This window comes from Strix aluco, chromosome 4 (assembly GCF_031877795.1).
Source record: "Strix aluco isolate bStrAlu1 chromosome 4, bStrAlu1.hap1, whole genome shotgun sequence".
In the NCBI taxonomy this organism is placed as follows: Eukaryota; Metazoa; Chordata; class Aves; order Strigiformes; family Strigidae; genus Strix; species Strix aluco.
Window position 1 is genome coordinate 40,698,125 of NC_133934.1, and position 22,646 is coordinate 40,720,770.

The following is a 22,646-nucleotide window of genomic DNA, read 5'->3' on the forward strand; positions in this document are numbered from 1 at the left end:
TCTCCTGGGGTACCCCAGGTATTTCTAGCATCTCTTTTAATTTGCATTTTGGGGGTCTCTGGAACTTTCTTTTCCCTTTCAGCCTGCTTCATCTCCTCAGCCTGGGTTCCTCCAGAGAGGATGGGCAGGCGGCAGCTGTGGTGTCCATGGAGCCTCACCAGAGGAATGGAGTGGGCAGGAGGCAGTGGAGCAGGAGCAGCAATTGCCAGGGGTGAGGTCTGGGACTGCCTTTCAGGCAAGCCTCAGCTATCTGGTGAAGGGGACTGTGGGTTACACTGGGTGCTGGCTTGGAGAGTGGGGAAAGATGGTTCCGCAGAGGGCAGTCATGGGAGAGTGGGAGGTGGGGAAAGGTCCCATGGCTTCCCCTTGCTCATCTGCCTTCCCCCCAGTGAGGTCCCAGGTCTTCAAATCCTTCTTCATGTTAGGAGTTTCCTTGCCCTCCTTCCAGCTTTCTCCTCTCCCTCAGTTCCCTTCCTGTCTTGCTACATCCCATGTCTCTCTTGGTGTGCTCTGGCCTGGATTGGACCTTGAGCCACAGGTAGTGAAGGGGCTTCTCTGGGAGTGGATGGGGATCTGGATACCGTTTGGCACCTGAACTGGAAAAAACTGAGAACCCAAGTTGCTTATTAACTCTTAAAGTTATTAAGTACCTGTTCTTGTCCAAGGAGGAAAAGGATTGGTATGAGCCTGTGGGGGAGTAACTCACCCCAGTACTTCACAATGAAATGGCTGCTCTCCACGTTCTCTCCTGGCAGGAACTGATCGGCTTTGGGTGACTGGCAAAACTTCATGTAAGAAAAAGCCTTTGATTTTCTTCCTTCCACCCACTCAGAAAAGGGACTTTTTGTCTACTTTGGTCTAGATGATTCTCTCAACTTAAAGACCCTCTGGTGGTAGCGGCTAAAGAGCACACCTGACCCTACTGCTGGCCACAACTGTTATGAACAGGCCAGCAAGGCACTGCACAGCGAGGAGGAGCTCGACACGGTTGGTGTGAGCAACTGTGCAGGCCTCAGGGGTTGGCGAGGCTGCCTCCCTCGCCTCCTGCCTCCCTCACCTCCCACGCCACCAGCTTCAGCCAGGAGTCATTTCACAGGTGAGTGGGCCCTTAGTGGGGGTGGTGTCAAGGCTAATGTTTTGTATTGTTCTCTGGGCTTTTATGTTTGGGGAGGGCCAGGGGAGGGGGGGTCATGTTCAGGGGTTATTACTAACTAATTTGTAATATTAAAATGTTTATACTAGGTTCAGATGTTTCTCTTGGTAATCCTTTTTCTCCTGCAGTTCCTGTATGCCTGTCATAGAGGATTTTAAGTTTGAGAAGAGTATATTTATTTTTTTTTTTTAAATTATGACTAAACTGATCTTAACTTGCTAAAACTGAGCAAGCAAAGGATGGTGCCTATACTATTTCAAAGGAATGTTGCTCTTCTCAGCATGGCAGCTGTCAGCCACAAATGTACAATACAGTTAATTTTGCTTAATTTTAGTGAATAACATTAGATTCTAATATAATTATTGAAATATCTATTTCTTATCTGAGCTGGCTGAATGCAGTAATTCTAGAGTTAATATGAACCTGGTTTGACTAATTCAACCTGTTTTGGTCCAACCTAACCAGGCATCTGAGAATTGAATAGTATTCTTTTAAGCCTCTTCCAGTTGTTTTTTGAAGCAAGGAACAACCTTGTATGAGTTTTTTGTTGTTTTAAACTTCTGAAACAAAAATGTGTATATGTTGTATACAGCATGCATATAATAATTTGGATTATGTTGTACCTGTGTGATTCCTTTATAACACATTTCTTTGAAGAAAAATGGAAAAGGACAGCCTTTCAAACTATGGAAAAGAAGGAGTTGTGTTTCTAAAAACATAGATTTAAGCAAAGTCAAAAAAGCTACACCCGTTAAAGTTGCTGTCTGTTGAGAGAAAATTATATCTTAAAGAGCTATATTTTTCCTATCTTTCCTTTCATCTGACATTTACATATCTGCATCCTGTAGCAGTGTTAGTTATCACTGTTCTCAGCTGAACCAGTATCTTGATGGTGTGTGTCCATGTATAATGTATATATTACATGCAGACACACATCATCTACCTACCTCTATATATACATACGTGTGTCTACATTTATCGATCAACTCTTTTTACCACAAACTCATTCTGCAGAAATCATCTAGATCTTTTTACTACTCTTAGTTCAGCTTATCCAGAAAACATTAATTATGCCATTTGAAGTATTAAGCTCTCTTAAACTTGAGAAGCATCTATATTCAGACAGGTAGTTTTACAATATCTGTATCAATACATTAGCTTCATTTAAAAAAATGTATTCTACAGTGTCTACACAGATTAAACAGTAATTTTAGCAAGTCTGTGCTCATATTAGAGAGACCTGGAGGAGAGGAAGCCTGTAATGATGGTTTTGTTTCTATCTGCTGAGCTCAGCTGGACAAAAATTGCTGGTATTTCAACCTTAATCTGGATTTAAACAGATTAATGGTTTTGGTTGAAGGTGAAAAATCACAATAATAAATGTTATTTACAATAACATGATAATAAGTAATATCCAATATTTTGCTTCCACAGCTTTGGTTGCTTGGCAATTCAAAATATTTCTATCAAACTCCTGAAAATACTCAAGTCTTTAGAGACATGAAGAGGGAGTTTTCTGCAGGGTGACCTGTAGCCTCCTTAGATTATATTCTCCCTTTTCTTTGGGTAGCATCTGACCCTCAAAGCCATATGAATCCCAAAGGGTCTTATCTCAGTATTAGCAGAGACTTATTTTTAGGACTTTGGTGCAGCTAAAACCAGTGTTCCTGTGTTGTGGGATGTACAAAATCAGAGCATCCTCCCAGTCCAGCTCATATAAACTGTCAGTCTGAGAGAGTGGGGAAAGGGTGTGTGTTTTGTTTTGGGTAACGCTGAAGACTGGTGGTTAATTCGGAGTTGAGGAGTTCTTGCTGCCTGTTTCCAACAGGCTCTGGGCATGATCCTGCATAATTCTGTATCAGATTAGAGGAGGGGCTGCTTCTTCTGTAACACAGGTAGATTTTGAAAAAAACAGTGCTGTAAGTCAATCATTCTGGAAAATATACTAAATAGTAAAGGGCTTTTCTCTTAACAATGGTATGTGTTTTATTTCCCAAGTTAATGCTTTTCAGGAGTTATTCTGTGCCACAGGGATCTTTTTCTGACTAATCATATATCACTCTTGTTAATATCTGCATGGCTTAAGTGGGCACCCCAGGAGAGAATCTGACTTTAATTCTGTTACTCGCACTTGTAGTGTTTGCTGTCGCAGTTTATAAAACAGGTTCCTCTGCAATTTGTGTTGCTATGGATTTTTTCCTTGTATTTACTGAGAAGAGATAGGTGATTTATTTGTCTGGTGTCTCAGCAGATTCCTTCCTGCTGTTTAGGTTTTTAGGGAGGGTTGATTCTTTTCTCTCAAATTATGAGGAATTGTGGTCTTAGTTTTCAAAACATTTAACAATCTTTCTGTTTGTTTTTTGTATAGGAGTTAACAGAAGTAGGATATCTCTTTGTTGTTTTAAAACAGACTTGTTTAGACTGATTTAGCAGGTTCTCTTCTGTCTGTGCAAAAATGAAATAGTGCATTGAGAAGTAGCAGAACTGAGGGACATTTCCATTCTCTTCATTCACTGGATAGGCAAAATGTTCAATTTGCCATATTAGTTATAACCTGACACAATTCTAAAATCACTTACTGAAAATTTAGAAGCAGCTGAGAAGACAATGTTCTGCAAAATGTTAAAAAATGGAATATTTATTGGTGGATGCATTGAGCAATTGCTTAACTGCTGTTGCTTATTTCTCAGACGTCAGCGTAGCTCCAAAAAGTGGCAGGAGAGGGAAGAGGGAGAAGGAAAGCCAATAAACATTAAAGACAAAGTCTAAGCAGATTGTCTCTCATTTCCCTCAAAACCCTTTCCCAAATGGTAAATCCTATAGCTGAAAATAACTACATCATAACATTTGGGGACAAATTGTTTATGTGGCTACTATAAACATTTTCTGACAGTGTTCTGTGATGTTGAAGAAGTAAATCCTAACACCTGTAATGTCAGTGTCTCTGTCCCAGCCTTTTAGCAAAATACAATTCTTATAATGTAAATCATGTGAAGCTTTAGGAGAAAGATGGGTCATAGAAAAAAAATATAGGACATAAGTGGTGATGAACTTTTTTATGAAGTAGAGGTAAAAGGAAAATAGTGTTTACATGGTATGTTTGTATATAATCTTGCAAATATTCCACATAATTAAGATCCACTGCACTGTTTCATGAATACTTCCAGAAATTTAGATCTTGTTCTGCACAAATTCTTATTCTGGACTGCTGTTACTTTTGTTTGTCTTCTTACAACTCTCATCTCACTTCTCTGCTATTTGAAACTGGATGGCCACCTTCATTTTTCTTCAGACATGCAAAAATTTTCAAAGGTTATAGATGAAAATATTAAGGATTTATGGAGCTGTATTCTGTCTAAAGAAGTCCCAAGCCTATAAACATGCAAGTTAATTGTATTCTGTCATGTATACAGTACATTTACCGTACTGTTTTCTGTCTTCGGTTTCCCTGAAGGAGAAAAAATGTCAGGACAACTGCTTATCATGGCAGTTTGCAGTCTTTTAAAACAAACAGCCTGCCTGAGTACATATACAGTGATGGTGGCGACAACTTTTGATTCCAAAATGTCAAGGGATGAGTTTTGGCCAAGCTTTTCAAACTAATTGGGTCAAGCTAGAGGTAGCAGGAGAACAGACTCTGGCTTCACTTAGGCTGATGTGTTTAAGATTTCACCAAGTCTGATACAGAATGACAATAACTACAAAAATGGGCACCAAGTAAGCTTTAAAAATCTTAATAGTGTTCTTTCGATCTCAGGTGCATTAGCTATTAAAAATGTTTCGGTTTGCCAGAAGAATGTCTTGTGTGCTTGTGTGCAGCAGATTAATTATAATAGAACTGGTAGTAATCTAAGTCCATTTTCTGTTTTATTTTTTTTAGAGAAATTGCTTAATGATTGAAGTTTCCTCTGCTTATTTCCCAAGAAGTAGGGAACAAATGGTTTGTGATGTGTTTAGTCTGCAAAATCAATTCAGTATGAAAAAGTTTTACCTTGGGATGTGTTTAAAAATTCTGAAGATGCTAGGTGCCTCACAAACTAACTAGGACTGGTCAAAACCTTTTTATGAAAATTTCTTCCAAGAGAAGAACGATTTTCAGCAGGAACAAACTAGTCTGTGAATTAGTGTCAGGTACCATCTTTGGGAAAAGACTTTCAAAATTAAAAAGAAGCAAACCAAAAAGAATAAAAATATGTTAGTAGTTTCTCAATTAATCTTTTGATATCTTTTCTGTTTTGAAATGACTTTCCAGTTCAGATTCCTTTTTTTAGATAAATTATTTTAGAGGGTAAGAATTCAATGGATGTATTCTCTAAAATCCAGAAAATTTTCAATTTCTGAGAATTGCTGTTGAAACTAAAAAAAGAATTCTGAGTTTTGTAGTCTGCTCTAGTATATTTATCTTCTTAGACTTCTCCTACTGATTCCTTATATTTTATTCTTTTTTTTCCTTCCCAATCATTTTAATTTCAACATGAAATAATCCTTCACTTTCTGTTCCAACCCAAATCTGTCAAATTTGTGAAGAAAAAAATACAGCCCTTTGCTTTCCTTTCCTCTTGGCAGTCAAAAAGTAGAGTTGCAACCTCATATTTTGGAATTAGATAGTCTATTTAAAGCAATCCTCTGCAAATTTTTGAAGTAATTACCATGAAAGATCTGTAATAAAAGTGAAAGAAACACTCTGCAATTCAGTTATAAACACATATTTTGTAAATTATTAAATAAGATTATCAGCAGTGTGGGGGACAGTTCTGTTGGACAAATCTATCCAGATTCTGAGTTTTGCCAGTAGAATTCAAAGTGGTACTGTGAAATACTGAAGTTCTGATACAGTACTTAAATGAAATTTTTTCACAGTTCACCAGATGTTAATTGAAACTCTTATTGATGTAAAAGGAAGCAAATCAAACTTGAATATTATTTCATCACATTTACTGTCTTTCCAGCCTCTGGAGTTTTGAACGATATTTGGTGAAATAAGAAGGTAATGATGGGAATGCTTTTGAAAGCTGCAGAGTTAGATCAATGCCTCAGTACCTGCTGAATTTCTGTAGTAGTAAACATGACAGCCAAGTTGGTTTAAAATGAGTACTGGAAAATGAGAAAATCACACAGCTTCTTTGATATCATATGCTAATTATGAAATTGAATAACACCCGTATGGTATCTTTAATCTCTTCAGAGGTTGGAAGAAGTCCAACAAAAGCCCAACCACAAAACTCACAACTCCTTTCTGTTTGAAAATGTCTCTTAATCACTCCACTGGAGTGGTAATTTTACCTTTGGAATGGCAGATCATTTTGGCATCTTGCACAATTTGTATATACACTTCTATTAACAGCCAGCTTAGGCTTTTTTGTTCTATGACTGAATATTTTACTAATGTTGACTTTTAAAGTACTTATTGCAACTGAGAACTGATGAATTATATCCACATCTGTCTTTGTTACCCTAGAAAGCTTACAGTCTTTAAGTGCTTTAAGGTTGCTGAGTCCAGTGATGCAAAGTCCAGCAGTCACGAATCTAATCGCTTTTCATGTTAGTGATGGCTGCTATTCTTTGAAGATATTTCATAAATTATGTAGCTGAAAATTTGGCTTTTATTACATGAACACAGCTGAAAACAAATCACTTGTTGGAAGGAATGCAAAAGAGGTAGTTTAAGCAGAAAGCCAAATTTTAACTGTAGAAACTATATAGCATAATTCAGCTGCAGGCAAATATAAGAAAGATAGATATGAACAGGATAAATTAGGCTTTAAATTCAAAATATTCTTTTAATTTGAAAAATAACTTATTTTTCCATCCTATGTCTTGTTCTGTTTTTATATACAAAGTAAACTTTTCTGCTTCAGGAAAATTCTGTCAGATGAGAGGACCTTTCATTGGTACAAAATCAGCATAGTGACCTCCCTGTCTGCCTTCATTTATGCTCAAGAAAACAGGCATTTATAAAAAACACCTAGTTCTTAAGCATTCATCAAAGCATGCTTGTAAGGAGAAGCAATATCTCAACAGATCTGGAGAAGGGATATAGCACTGAGAACTTGTGTGCTTTTTCACCTATACTCACTCTCTAAGATGTATTGCCTATCCTTACAAATCCTGCATCAGTTTATCTCCAGACCTCAACAGTAATGCCAGCAGTATACACAACTGTCTTCAGAAAGATGAATTTCTAGGAACTGAAATCATTTCTGTCACCGAAATGACAATAATCATTCTAGTGCATCAAATGATGCACAGAACAGTTTGACTTTTATACTTTTGAGGTCAAATGAAACAGTCATGAAATAAAATCCTCACTTGGGGAAAAGGAAGATTAGTTTGCCCCAAGTCCCTCATCATTGAAAACACTTTCAGTTTCTCCTAACACTCCACCCCCACACCACACAGAAGTGTTCTGTCTGCTTCCAAAGCCATTCATCCTACAGGTCCTGGTGATGGGGAAATGGCATCCACACCTTCCTGCTCTGTCTTTTTCTGATCCCTCCTTTCAGGTATGCATTTATGTTTTTCCTTCTAACCTGCAGGAGAGAATATATTCTCATTTTCCATATTTCCCTGTAATAGTTTCCAGTATTGGTGTGGTATTCCACCAGACTGAGATTCAAATTGGAAATTTAGTTTAGAAACAGGTTAGCTGCCAGATGAGAGGTGAAGGATAATGAGACTTCTCTTCCCTTCTTAACATAATGTCCAATTCCAAGCCAGCGTCAACGGAAAACACATTTTCTGGTTATTAACTCATCAACGAATGCTACCCTGCTGTTTGGCATAGCACTGCTAAGAAAACTCAAAACATATATTTATATATAAAGTCACTTAGGAGCAGTATTTGAAATAATTGCTTTTATTATTTTGTTCAGGAAATAAACACCAGATAAAAACCTGTTTCTATGCTCATGATTGCTCCAGTGCTAATAGTCATGGATAACTCCCAGTCCATGTAGACCAGTCATGCATTGTTCATTTAATTCCTTTGTGATGGAAAACTTTAGCAGAGATTATTCTAATACTACACTGTATTATTAGCCTAACTAATAATAACAGCTTAACTTCATAGCAATACAGACTTTTGGAATAGAATTCTGGAAAGATTTAAGAGTAATATTTTTGAAAAAAATTGAAAGAAACAAGAATTAAATGTTTGAGTTGTGGAGTAGGAGTGTGAGAAGCAACCTGGCTTGCATCAGAAACAGCATGGCCAGCAGGGACAGGGAAGTGATCTTACCCCTGTACTCGGCACTGGTGAGGCCGCACCTTGATTCCTGTGTTCAGTTTTGGGCCCCTCACTACAAAAAGGACATTGAATTACTCGAGTGTGTCCAAAGAAGGGCAACGAAGCTGGTGAAGGGTCTGGAGCACATGTCGTATGAGGAGCGGCTGAGGGAACTGGGGTTGTTTAGTCTGGAGAAGAGGAGGCTGAGGGGAGACCTCATCGCCCTCTACAACTACCTGAAAGGAGGTTGCAGAGAACGGGGGATGAGTCTCTTTAACAAAATAATAAGCAATAGAACAAGAGGCAATGGCGTCAAGTTGCGCCAGGGAAGGTTTAGACTGGATATTAGGAAGCATTTCTTTACAGAACGGGTTGTTAGACGTTGGAATGGGCTGCCCAGGGAGGTGGTGGAGTCCCCATCCCTGGAGGTGTTTAAGAGTAGGGTCGATATAGCACTGAGGGATATGGTGTAGTTTGGAACTGTTAATGTTGGATTGATGGTTGGACTGGATGATCTTGAAGGTCTTTTCCAACCTAGACAATTCTGTGATTCTGTGACTACTTAAATATGCATAAACACACACTCGTTTCTGCATGAATTGTCATACATATGTGTAAGCAGTTTTCAAACTCTGGATGTCACAATAAGGAAGAAAACTTGTTTCTTTCCAATGGCATCTAATATGATTCAGAGTAATGCTTTAAAAGAACAAAAGAAATTGCCTTTTGCCTGGAAACCCAGCAGTATGAAAGAACAGAATGCCTTTCAAGTTGTTTCTTAATTCTCCTCCAGGAAAAAAAAAAAAAGCTGCCTACAGATGGAATAATAATGAGACCGTGTTTTTTTCAGGGGCAAAGAATAACACTGACCTCTTATCAGAATATTTCAGCAGCTTTTCTTAATGTTAGGCTGCTAAGTATCATATCCAAGCACTGACGTTATGCTCTGTAGCTAGGGAGTGATGAATAATTTGTTCAATAAATGTATTCTCCCTTCACCATCTGGAAATTGTCTGAAATGCAATAACCTTAAATTTATTCACTAATAAAAATTCATTGATTTCTCCAGCAAATAATTCTTGCACTGTAGATCAATTGTGTAAACTTATTAGGACTACCTTTTGCAAATCTGACTTCACTGGTTAATTAAGAAAATCACTTGATGTTTCTGTTCTTGTCTAAAATAGGAATCTGTACAGAGAGGGTCAAACTCTGTACATTTTTTTGCCTGATGGCTGTAAGAGAATAGATTTAGACCTTCCAAAACGGTTGCTAAATTTGTAGAACAATTTTTAGACTACGAGAAATGCTTCAAAGGATCTTGCTTTCATGGCCTATTTCCTCTATTGTATTGGTCCTGGAGTAAGGAGAGAGAGAAAGAAGCTGAAAGAGTCCAGATTTACTGTTTTTCATTAAAACCTAATGCTGCTGCCAATGACCTACCTCTTAACCCTCATTCTTGTGCCATTATTAGATGTGAATGTTCTTTCAATGCTCTTGCGAGGATTTTCACTTGTGCCTAAGTGAGGTAGTTATTCATGTTTAATATGGAGTTATAGCCTAACTGCAAGTCTCCCTGGAAAGTTACCATACTACTGGAGAAAACAGTAAAGCATACTGTTAACATAAATTCCCTTTTATTTTTGACTATGAAGATGATGATGTTGGGAACAAATAAAGAATTTTGTAATATAATTTACTTATATTTCATGGAGAATGACCTTCCTTTTTACCTGTTTCATTGATAAATATTCTCATTCATAAGTTTCTGATGCAATTAATATTTCTCTTGTGTATGATGTAACTGTATATAATCATAGAATTATAGAATGATTTGGGCTGGAAGGGACATTAAAGATCATCTAGTTACAAACCCCCTGCCATGGGCAGGGACGCCTTCCACTAGACCAGGTTGCTCAAAGCCCTGTCCAACATGGCCTCCAAAACTTCCAGGGAGGGGGCAGCCACAACCTCTCTAGGCAACCTGTTCCAGCATCTTACCACCCTCACAGTGAAGAATTTCTTCCTTATATCTAATCTAAATCTACCCTCTTTCAGTTTAAAACCATTACCCCTCATTCTATCACTTCACTCCCTGATAAAGAGTCCCTCCCCATCTTTTCTGTAGGCCCCCTTTAAGTACTGGAAGGCCGCTATAAGGTCTCCCTGGGGCCTTCTCTTCTCTGGGCTGAACAACCCCAACTCTCTCAGCCTGTCCTCATAGGGGAGGTGCTCCAGCCCCCTCATCATCTTTGTGGCCTCCTCTGGACCCGCTTGAGCAGGTCCAAGTCCTTCTTATGGGGCCCCAGAGTTGGACACAGTACTGCAGGTGGGGTCTCATTATGGCTGAGTAGAGGGGGAGCATCACCTCCCTCAACCTGCTGGCCACACTTCTCTTGATGCAGCCCAGGATACAGTTGGCTTTCTGGTCTGTGAGTGCACATTGCTGGCTCATAGTCAGTTTTTCATCTACTCATGCCCCCAAGTCCTTCTCCGTAGGGCTGTTCTCAGTCTACTCATTGTCCAGCCTGTATTTGTGCTTGGGATTGCCCCAACCCACGTGCAAGACCTTGCACTTGGCCTTGTTGAACTTCATGAGGTTCTTACAGGACCACCTCTCAAGCCTGTCCCGGTCCCTCTGGATGGCATCCCTTCCCTCCAGTGTGTCGACTGCACCACACAGCTTGATGTCGTTGGCAAACTTGCTGAGGGTGCGCTCAATTCCACTGTCCATGTCACCAACAAAGATGTTAAATAGTGCTGGTTCTAATACTGACCCCTGAGGAACGCCACTCATCACTGCTTTCCACTTGAACATCGAGCCATTGACCACAACTCTTTGAGTGTGACCATTGAGCCAATTCCTCATCCACTGAGTGGTCCTGTTTGCTTCTGGAGAAGGCCCACATTTTCCCTAGTCTTCTTTTTGACACCATTGTACCTATAGCAGCTTTTCTTGTTGCCCCTGATGTCCCGGGCCAGATTTAATTACATCATGGCTTTTACCTTCCTAACCTGATTCCTGGCTGCTTAAATGGTTTCTCTGTATTGCCCCCAGGCTATTTGTCCTTGTTTCCACCCTCTGTAGGCTTCCTTTGTGTGTTTGAGTTTGTTCAGGAGCTCCTTGTTCATCCATGCAGGCCTCCTGGCATTTTTGCCTGACTTCCTCTTTGTTGAGATGCATCATTCCTGAGCTTGGAGGAGGGGATCCTTGAATATCAACCAGCTTTCTTGGGCCCCTCTCCCCTCCAGGGCTTTAGCCCATGCTACTCTGCCAAGCAGATAGATCCCTGAAGAGCCCAAAGTATGCTCTCCTGAAGTGCAAGGTAGTGACCCTGCTGTGCACCCTCCTTGCTGCCCTGAGGATCTTGAACTCCACCATTTCATGGTCCCTGCAGCCAAGGCTGCCCTTGAGCTTCACTCTCCCCACTAGCCCCTCCTTGTTGGTGAGAAAAAGATCCAGCATAGCACCTCTTCTCATTGGCTCCTCTATCACTTAGAGAAGGAAGTTGTCATCAGCACATTCCAGGAACCTCCTGGATTGCTTATGCCCTGCTGTGCTGTCCCTCCAACAGCTATTGGGATGTTTGAAGTCCCCCATGAGGACCAGGACTTGTGAATGTGAGTCTGCTCCTATCTGTCTGTAGAGGGCCTCATCTGCTCGGTCATCTTGGTCAGGTGGCCTGTAGCAGACCCCCACTAAAACGTCTCCTGTCCCTGCCCTCCCTTTAATCCTGACCCATAAGCTCTCGGTCGGCTCCTCATCCATCCCCAGGCAGAGCTCCATGCCCTCCAGCTGGTCAGTGACATAGACATTGATCCCTGCTCCTCATCTCCCCTGCCTGTCCTTGTTAAAGAACCTGTATCCTTCCATTCCAACACTCCAGTCATAGGTGCCATCCCACCACGTCTCCGTGATGCCAGTAACATGAGCCAGCAGTGTGCACAGGTGACCAAGAAGGCCAATGGCATCCTGGCTTGCATCAGAAATAACGTGGCCAGCAGGGACAGGGAAGTGATCTTACCCCTGTACTCAGCACTGGTGAGGCCACACATCCATTACTGTAATAAGTGATAGGACAAGAGGTAATGGCCTCAAGTTGTGCCAGGGAAGGTTTATACTAGATATTAGGAAGTATTTCTTTACAGAACGGGTTGTTAGGCGTTGGAATGGGCTGCCCAGGGCAGTGGTGGAGTCCCCATCCCTGGAGGTGTTTAAGAGTCGGGTCGACATAGCACTTAGGGATATGGTGTAGTTGGGAATTGTCAGTGTTAGGTTAATGGTTGGACTAGATGATCTTCAAGGCCTTTTCCAACCTTGATGATTCTGTGATTCTGTAAGATCATCATCCTGCAGGCATGTGCATGTCTCTAGCTCCTCTTGCTTATTCCCTAGTATTATAAATACTATTCTTTTAAATTAAATTGCTTTGTTTCTCCTTTTTATTTATCCTGTTTTCCCTATGTCATTTGTAGTAAAATGAGAGAAATAGGTGCTCATTAATGCAAATTTAGTTTCTAGAGCAGAGAAGATTTCACAGAATATTAGAATGTTGAGCTACTGATATTCATGATGGCCAAGGCCCTCACTTCACAGTATGCTGCTTTTTAACTGTCTTGTAGAATTTTGACAGAAAGCAAACTGTAAAGCAGTATCCCTCTAAAACTACAGTATATTGATTTACCAACCAACAAAACCAAGTATGATATATAGGTAAATATATTGTTTTGTTAATAAGCACCAATAAAGTGACATTTTTTCATAAAATAGATAAGGTAAACACACTGAAAGAGATTAATGTTACTGTAGCTGACGTAAATTATCACAGGGCTGATGCCAGCTCAATGAAAACAGTGTAAATCACATTTATTATCCTTGAGTTAAATCTAAACATCCCATTGTTGTTTGGAACATTCATCTTATTCATCTTCCTTAAGGTCTCTATGCACCTATTTAAAATTTCAGCTGGATTTTATCAGTTCCCTGCTTTATTACAATAATGACAATGAGGTTGAATATATCTTAGAAATTATTTATGTGGGGAAAAATCAGTTTAAAAACACAAATTGTCTTGAGTGCACGATAGGAACAAATTTTCAAAGATTTTTAAAAATTTCTTTAGAGATCACTATTTAAATGTTAAACCTTTAGAAACTATAGCTTGCACACAATTATAAGTTCCAAATCACTCAACAATGTCTCTTAAAAATAATTATATGTATTAGACCAGACTATTCTGAGTTTTTAAATAATCATTGTTATTTATGTAAATGTCTATATGCCTAGGCACAAATATGAGTAATTACAATAAAGTATGTTATTAATATTTTAGAGAATTTATTAATTTGTGTTAATCTTTATTGACTTTATTAAATTGTGTTAATTAATCAGAAATAGCGTGGCCATCAGGGACAGGGAAGTGATCTTACCCCTGTACTCGGCACTGGTGAGGCCGCACCTCGATTCCTGTGTTCAGTTTTGGGCCCCTCACTACAAAAAGGACATTGAATTACTCAAGCGTGTCCAGAGAAGGGCAACGAAGCTGGTGAAGGGTCTGGAGCACATGTTGTACGAGGAGCGGCTGAGGGAACTGGGGTTGTTCAGTCTGAAGAAGAGAAGGCTGAGGGGAGACCTCATCGCCTTCTACAACTACCTGAAAGGAGGTTGCAGAGAGCTGGGGATGAGTCTCTTTAATCAAATAATAAGCAATAGAACAAGAAGCAATGGCATCAAGTTGCGCCAGGGAAGGTTTAGACTAGATATTAGGAAGCATTTCTTTACAGAACGGGTTGTTAGGTGTTGGAATGGGCTGCCCAGGGCAGTGGTGGAGTCCCCATCCCTGGAGGTGTTTAAGAGTCGGGTTGACATAGCGCTTAGGGATATGGTGTAGTTGAAAACTGTCAGTGTTAGGTTAATGTTGGACTAGATGATCTTGAAGGTCTTTTCCAACCTAGACGATTCTGTGATTCTGTGAATAGAGTGTTTACTAGTTAGTGGGCATTGAACTTATTTTTAAGGGAATGTATGTATTTTTTGTTGTTACTGTTTTTCTGATGAGCTGGATATGGAATAAACTCCGCTTTCTGCCCTGTAGAATTTTGTAAATTGAGACTTTTGTAACATAGTCTGATTCTGTATATTTTACTCATGAGGTATTTTTATATCAGTAAACTTGGAGATAAGTTATATAGGTATGTCCAGTTAAGTAATATGGTTATCAATGAAGGCTCCATGCAGGCCAAGTTGTCATACAGTTCAGTGCAGTAACAAACGATAACAAACCTTCCCATTCAAAATAATGAGTGGCTTCCAGCTGGTTTTGGAAAAAAATGTATCAGTGTTAGTTTTCATAGTCTTTGTGTGTCTTGAATGGAAAGCAATATGAGCAGAACTTTATTTATGTAGAATGTCAAATGAAGGGAGAAGAGCATCAGACTTTTTTTGGAACTAGAAGATGCATATATAGCGTTTATCCTGGCAAGAATGATCAGCAGTGTTTAGTTTAGCATGGCCTCAAGTGTTTGCTCTCCATGCATACTTGAACTACAGCAAATATCAGGAAAAGAAATTAGAACTGGTCATAAGTAAATGCTGACAATAATATATAAGCTTCTAAAATAAACCCTTATTTTTTGTGTACTTCCAGCACAGATTTCAGCTTATGACGTCAAGAATATGTGAAGTACAGGAGAAAAGGGTATTTTTAATAGGTCTGCTCTGCAGAGAAGTTTTTTCAGCTATACAAATAGCTCAGATTGTTACCATTCCAGCTGCAGAACATGTCAGTCATATCAATAATAATAACAAATGCCTCAATGTGTATTTAATTAAAGATCTACTGAAAATACTAATTTGCCTTGCTATTTTTGAGTTTTGTAACCCTAATTTGTAAATGATAGACTTATCCTCCAGAAAAAAAGTCTTTGCTATGAAAAGATAATGATTTTGTAAAGCCTATTGCATGTTTTGCCTTAAAACCATACATGCCTGAAAATGACCATGCTTTCTTGACTTTACCAGCAGGGAACATGTTATGTTGAGAAGGGCAAGGAAAAAACAATGTCTTGCATTAACCAATTTAAGTTGTGACAAATCAAATACGGGCAAAGATTATTTTGTTCTGAGACTTAAGGTAGGCATAGGGGACCCAGGGAGAACATTGTTGAGTCAGTAACAAAAATGACTCATTTTAGAAGGATGAATTTTTTGTCAGGAACATTCTCCTGAAAAGAAAGGAAAGTGAGTTAGACTAATAGCAGTGCTAAATATTTGCATACCTTCTGGACACTGCAATTCTTAAGTATTTTTAGATCTCACACAGCACCTGCAGAACTGTGTAGGAACTTCTGAATAGACAGTGGCTTTAAGAGCCACTCATTTTGTAAGCCTGAGTTATCTGACCATGTTTCTCAACCCCAAATCACAGAGATAGGAGCTAGAGAGACCAGGAAGAAAGGATAGCAATATAAATCTGATTTGACTATTCAGTGGGTAGTGTAGAAGAGTGCAAGAGATTCTGGATTGTTTCTTCCCTCTGTCTGGGGATTATTTAAATGCAGTTTAGCTTTCCTCTAGTCTTAAAGCTGTTGGACTGTCTTGTGGGATTCATGGGGGTTTAAGTCTCTCAGTCATTGTTGCCACTCCTTCAGTGTAACAAAACAAAGACAAACCCTCCTGGTCCTATCGAGTGATTTTCTAACATCAAACTAAATCTGTTTTAAACTTGTTGCTCTTGAACTTGCAGCTCTGAGAACTGCAATGTCTGGACAGACTAGCTGGTACAGCATCTATATAGTTGCACTAATGTAATACTTACTAATGCCCAGAAGCAAGGTTAACCAGCCTAACTGAAATGCTGTGTAATTGCTACAACAGGGCTGCTAATTAGCCAGTGGGGAGTGTGGTTCTAAAATGCCTGATTGTTATGAGACCAGAACTAGCTGGGGTATCATTGCAAGGCACTTTTTTATTCCCTGAATCACAACCTGAGCTTCAGTCTTCAAAATGAGGAAAGGGAAAAATTATTAAGTGGCTAGAGTTGAACAACCCCTTTTTATTTTGTATGGAATCCAAGTATCTCATAGAAATAGGGTTTTAACGAAAACTTGGTATGCTTTTTAATCTTACAGGAATTTCACAATTATTATTTCATTTTTTTATTGTAAGTCTGTTTATTATTTATTATTTAACTCCTTTTTGAAAGATGTTGCTTTATTTCAAGACTAAAGGAAGTAATCCTTTTTAACAAAATATTTTACCAACCATGGAATTCAAAGACTACCATGAGTCTTTGTGTTTGACAAGGTTGCTTTGTGACTGTTATTGTAGTCACTGAAGTCTGAAGCATCATATAGTAAGGAAGACTTTGTCCAAACAATAACTTTCTAATTTTTAATTAAAATAATTATTAACTTAATGTATCAAAAGCAAAAAAATGCTTTATTTCATAGTTCTAACCTCTAACTCATTTAAATTTAACAAATAAAATCTCACTTTACTGGCTTAAATTTCAATGTCTTTCACTTCCCTTACAGTGAAATATTTTATATATCTTTATTTTTGTGTATGTAACACAGATTTTCCTACTTGACTTTTTGTCAGCCTTGCTCCTCAGACTGGCATGCTTGATAAAGATTTAGGTCTTCAGCAAAAAATAAATATTCCGGTTAAAAGAAAGTGTTTGAATGTTGTAGTATGTGTAATAAAAGATAATATGAAGTTATGATTCCCTATCCATTTAACTTTGGAATCAGTGGTGGATTTTTTTTCTTTTTTTTTCTTGAGTAAGCAAATAGATCTGTTTCTGACTGAATGCATGTGAACTGTTCAGTGTGCAGGTCCCATGGCCATGTCTCATGACATGTACTTCACTTTTGGATTAAAATAAGTCTTATCTCTTGGATAATGCAGTAATCTCCATGATATAGCATGTAGCTGAATTGACCTTTGGATCGTTCCAAAGGGCTATGGGTCTGCCTATAGCTTAAGGTTATTTTGAAAATTTTACAAGAGATGGTAAAGAAGAAAGATTCTTATTCATCAGTTGGACTATTTATTACTTTGATGCTAGATTAGGTTCTTTAAATAATCGTTTTACCCTGACATGTGAGTAAAAAAATGAGCTTGTCAGAAGCTTAGAGAACCATTGTTTCTACTTCTTATAGTGTCAGTAGTAACTCATAATTATATTTTCTTTTTAATACAGCAAATGCCTCTTTTGCAGGGTCAAATCATGTCATTCTGATTTACTTCTATAATTTCTTTTCTTCCTTAAAATAATTTTTTAAGAAAACAATGTTTGCTTTTTTTTCTTTTTTTCTGTTTCTACCTGAAGTTTGGTTGAGATAATACTGCAGCATCATATTTAGCCAGATTTTTATCGTTAACTGATTACAAAATTTTTCTATATAAATTACAAATTGATTTAGGAGGCTTTGTACAGTAGAAAACCAAAGTTTACTTTTTTAAAAATATGAGACAGAAGCTATTATCTTGGGTGACTAAGCAAGTGAGATTATATAATACTAGTACAGAAATAACTAGGATTTACAAATTAACAAAACACAGAGGAATGGATTTTCAAACAAAAAGCTGACATTGACTGTATTTTTGGAGGCAAGAGTACTAAAAACTCCAGAATCTAGTAATTTGTTTATATATAGTATGTTGTTAACAATAGTTGCTCTAAATGTTCAAACTTGATCCATCTGAGCCTGGCTTTTGGTATTCATCACACAATTCAACCTTCGAGAGTCACATTGTGAGCAGGAACAAGGATACAAGAGGAAATATCTGTATAAAATCTGTCTGAGGAAATGACATCCAGAAAGAGAGGGAGTCCATCAGAACTGAGCAGAGTGCCTGCTGTAGCCTTGTTCAGGGAAGAAAGGACATATGGGGTGGGAGATTACAGGAGGAAGGGGTATGCATTGTACCTTTTCAATTGAATTTTTGGGCCCAGTGAGGCATAAGTGCTCAACAGTTAAACTCATATTTCCATTCCTCTCTTCTCTCTTAGCTCCCAGAGTTGCTTATACCTGCTTGCCCGATTTCTCTGTGCTGTGCAGAAGAGTGAGAGCAGAAAGGGTTTATACTAATGCAGGGATATGTTATCACTAATGCATTTGTTAAAAAAAAACCCACATGTATTGCACTTTTGTTCACACAAAGTACAGGTGAGCAATTTCAGACTTAACTGCTTACTTATGTGGTTTTTGCAGAGCACAGTTATGTGATCATTGTTATAAATTCCAAAACTTTTCTAGGTTGGCATACATGTTGTCCAGGGAGTACTTGTATGTTCTAAATAAATTGTTATCTCTAATAAAGCTTAGAAGTTTTTATGAATAATGAGCCTGGAGGGTGCATGAAGAAAAATAAATTTTCCAGAATAATATAGCAGCTCTGTACAGATGTTTACTGGGGGAAGGTGGGGTGAGAGGGGATTGTGTGGGAGGCATCTGTTAGGGAAAACAGAGATTTCCCATGGGAGCAAGAGCAATTTAACTGTAACACAATGGCTTCATGTAGAGAAAACTACTAGATTAATACCACATCAATTGATTTAAAAATTATAAATTATATAATCTAAATTAGTATTTGCCTGTTGAACCTAGATATGGTTCAAACAGCATACATCTCCCTGTGAATTGGTAATCTTATACTGTTTATTTTACAGTTTTGAATATAGAAGGATTTTGTTTGCTTGCTTTTTGGTTTTTTTTTGTTTTTTTTGCTTTGCCTTAAAGTCTAACTGAATATATGAAATATACCTATAGCAATGAGGCAAAATAGTTGCTTCTGATTTCAAGAACATTAACTTTTTGTAAAATTACATTTTTTAAATAGAAGGAAGTCAGAGATCAATGTTACCTATGAGGACTGCACTGAGAAGATTTCATCATTTAGGTAGACACTATGGGGCTGTTCCTTCTTGGGTATGTGCACACTGCAGAGCATCAGTGGGCATGTGACCTAAGCTCATAGTCTTTCTGTACTCACATGTTGTTCCACTGCTTCCTGTTCCTCTCCATGTCTTCCTCTTCCTCCCTATTCTCCCTTCTATCCTCCCACTGTATGATGGAAAAGGCCTGATTTTCGCCATGATCTACTGCACCAGGAAAATTAAGCAGAGCTGGATCTCAGGGTTAGAATTCTTCCCCCATCAGTCTCCCAGGTGCTGCCTATATTAGCCAGAATACTTATCTGTAAAGCCAGTACTTGTCCACGTATACTCAGCACTTCTGAATGCCTTTACAGAGCATATCTGTAGAGTATTTGTATTATTCTAAATGTTGAAGACACTTCACAAAAGTAATACTACTTTAACATTCCTCATAAATGGGAGGCTTTTTAAAGATTTACATCAGCAATGCATGATTAGGAGTCATCTTTTCTCTCCAGCCTGGTAGCAAAACAGTTGGATGTAAAATAAATGTGGATATAGGTCAGACAGAATATAAGGTATAGGTAAAGAGGGAGCTCACAAGTAAATCATTATTAATAGCTGTCATGGTTTAACCACAGCCGGCAACTAAGAACCACACAGCTGCTTGCTGACTCCCTCCACAATGTGGTAGGTGAGACAATCAGAATGGTAAAAGTGAGAAAACTTATGGGTTGAGATAAAAACAGTTTAATAAGTAGAGGAAAAGCTGCACATGCAAGCAAAGCCAAACAAGGAATTAATTCACCGCATCCCATCGGCAGGCAGGTGCTCACCCATCTCCAGGAGAGCAGGGCTCCATCACACGTAATGGCTACTTGGGAAGACAAATGCCATCACTCCAAATGTCCCCCACTTTCTTCTTCTTTCCCCAACTTTGTATGCTGAGCATGACATCATATGGTGTGGAATATCTGTTTGGTCAGTTGGGGTCAGCTGTCCCGGCTATGTTTCCTCCCAACTTCTTGTGCACCCCCAGCCTACTCACTGGTGGGGTGGTGTGAGAAGCAGAAAAGGCCTCAACTCTGTGTAGGCACTTCTCAGCAATAACTAAAACATCCCTGAATTATCCACACAGTTTTCAGGACAAATTCAAAACATAGCTCCATACTAGCTACTATGAAGAAAATTAACTCTATCCCAGCCAAAACCAGCACAATAGCTATCCTGAGATATCACCCTGAGTTTTAGTAGTGCAGAAGCAAGGATGGGAATGGTGAACATTGGCTTTAGGATGGAAAATAAGTCTAGTTATTGGATATGGACTCCTGTTTTTATTTGTAGTCTCTGCAGCTGCTGAAAGGGTATTTTGATCTGTTGATTCTCTAAGTAAAAATACCTGTCTTGCCACATACGTAGTGGGTTGTTCAACATGTACGTGGTGAACATTCTAGATGAGAGTATTTTTCAGCCACTGGTTCTTACCCAGGAAGAACTGTATTTTCTAGGCTGCCTCCATCTGTCATACCTCTTACTGTGTATTTTCAGGGCTAGGATAGAAAAGCTGATATGTAAATACTTTGCCTGTCAACTGTTCTTGAAAACCCTGGATAGGAATATTTGCAATGTTATTCCAATGGGTGCCAAGAAAGCTGGTGCTAATGCTTGTTTTGCTTGATTCCCGACATACAGTGTTGGTAATGAAAAGAACATAGATATACACTCATCTTGAGGCTAATGTTGGAACAGAGTCCAGGAGAAGGGACATGCTGTCTCAGTGTCAATGAGCTGAGAGAAAGGAAAACAGCTGCACTAGGTATTCAAGTTTATCTACTACTGTGTCATTGAAAGGGTGACACAGGTTCTAGTTCTGGCTGGGGAGACAGACTAGACTTTTATTAAGTAATAGTACAATCTAGAGCTCCTATGGCAAGATGAAAAGGGTATGTAATGGAGGACTGGCACTGTGCTTGCCCTGGACTTTCTAAGGATGGTGGTACTTGCCCTCAATGTATTTTAGTGTTGACTTTTATTATGTTGGTCATGGATGCATGTTGGTGAAGGGAGGCAGCACCAGACACGAGTGAAAGGCTTTGAAACACATGGATTTAAGGTTTTCTTTTCATGAGTTTGTCTTCCTGGACCACATCTAGGAAGCCTCTGAATGTTCTCTGGGATTAAAAGAAGTTCAGTAGACAAATACTATGCTTAGATAGCTGTGGAGGTCTTCTTATAGTGCAATAGTTTTTCTATGTTTTGTGTGTAGCACAGCAAATGCATGTAGTGAACTAGAACTTTTCTGTAGTGTCATAATATCTTTGAGTTAACGCTCCTCATTAGTTTCCCAAGTGCCAATTATACTGTCATTCTGTTTATTTAATATCCTGGTTAATTATAATAGAATTAAGGTGTTAAGCTACCAGAAAAATGAAAAACTCTGGGTTGAATGAATCTTTAAACCTCTAGAGGCAAGTATATTTTTTGAAATTAGAGCAATAAACTTTATATTTAGTGGCACTTACTTGCTTAAAGCAGAATTCTGTGCTCCAATTTTTAGTATTGTTGAAAATTTAGCTAAGGACTGAAAGCACATCTAGAGCTTTGAAGTGGTATGAGTAATAAGGTATTCAACTTGTTGTAAGTGATGGAACTTTGCATTATGTTACTAATGTGTTTAAGCAAATTATCTTTCAATAGATTTCACTGCTTATGATGGGAAATTCTGTGCAAATCAGGGAAAAAATTAAGGATTTCAAACCATTATATTGGAAAGGTTCTACAGTAGTAGAGAGATCTAAGAGCTCATGCTAAACAGGTAACACTGAAGGACTGCATTAATCAAAAATAAAAATTTAAAAAAGAAGAAAAAAGGACAACTGTTGAGAAGCAATGTATGAGGAATAGCTGTCTTGAACTTTGACTGCAACTCCATTTAATTTGGTCCTCACTTGTCTGTTCTTTTGTCATCTGTACTTGTCTCTCCCTACATTTCTCTGTCCATCATCGATGTTAGTTCAGATTAATCACTGGTCAGCCAAAATTATATATATTTTTTTCATTTTAGAGTGTTTTTAAATCTGAATATTTTCAGGTAGAACTAGCATATGTCAAAGTAATAGAATGAAGCTGAGAATTAAATTAGTGTAGAGGAAGAAGTGTCTGAAATTCAAGGAAGACTAATTACTATGTAGGAAACATTCTATCACAGAATCACATAATCACAGAATCTAGGTTGGAAAGGACCTTGAAGATCCTCTAGTCCAACCGTTAACCTAACACTGACCATTCCCAACTACACCACATCCCTAAGCGCTATGTCGACCCTACTCTTAAACACCTCCAGGGATGTGGACTCCACCACCGCCCTGGGCAGCCCATTCCA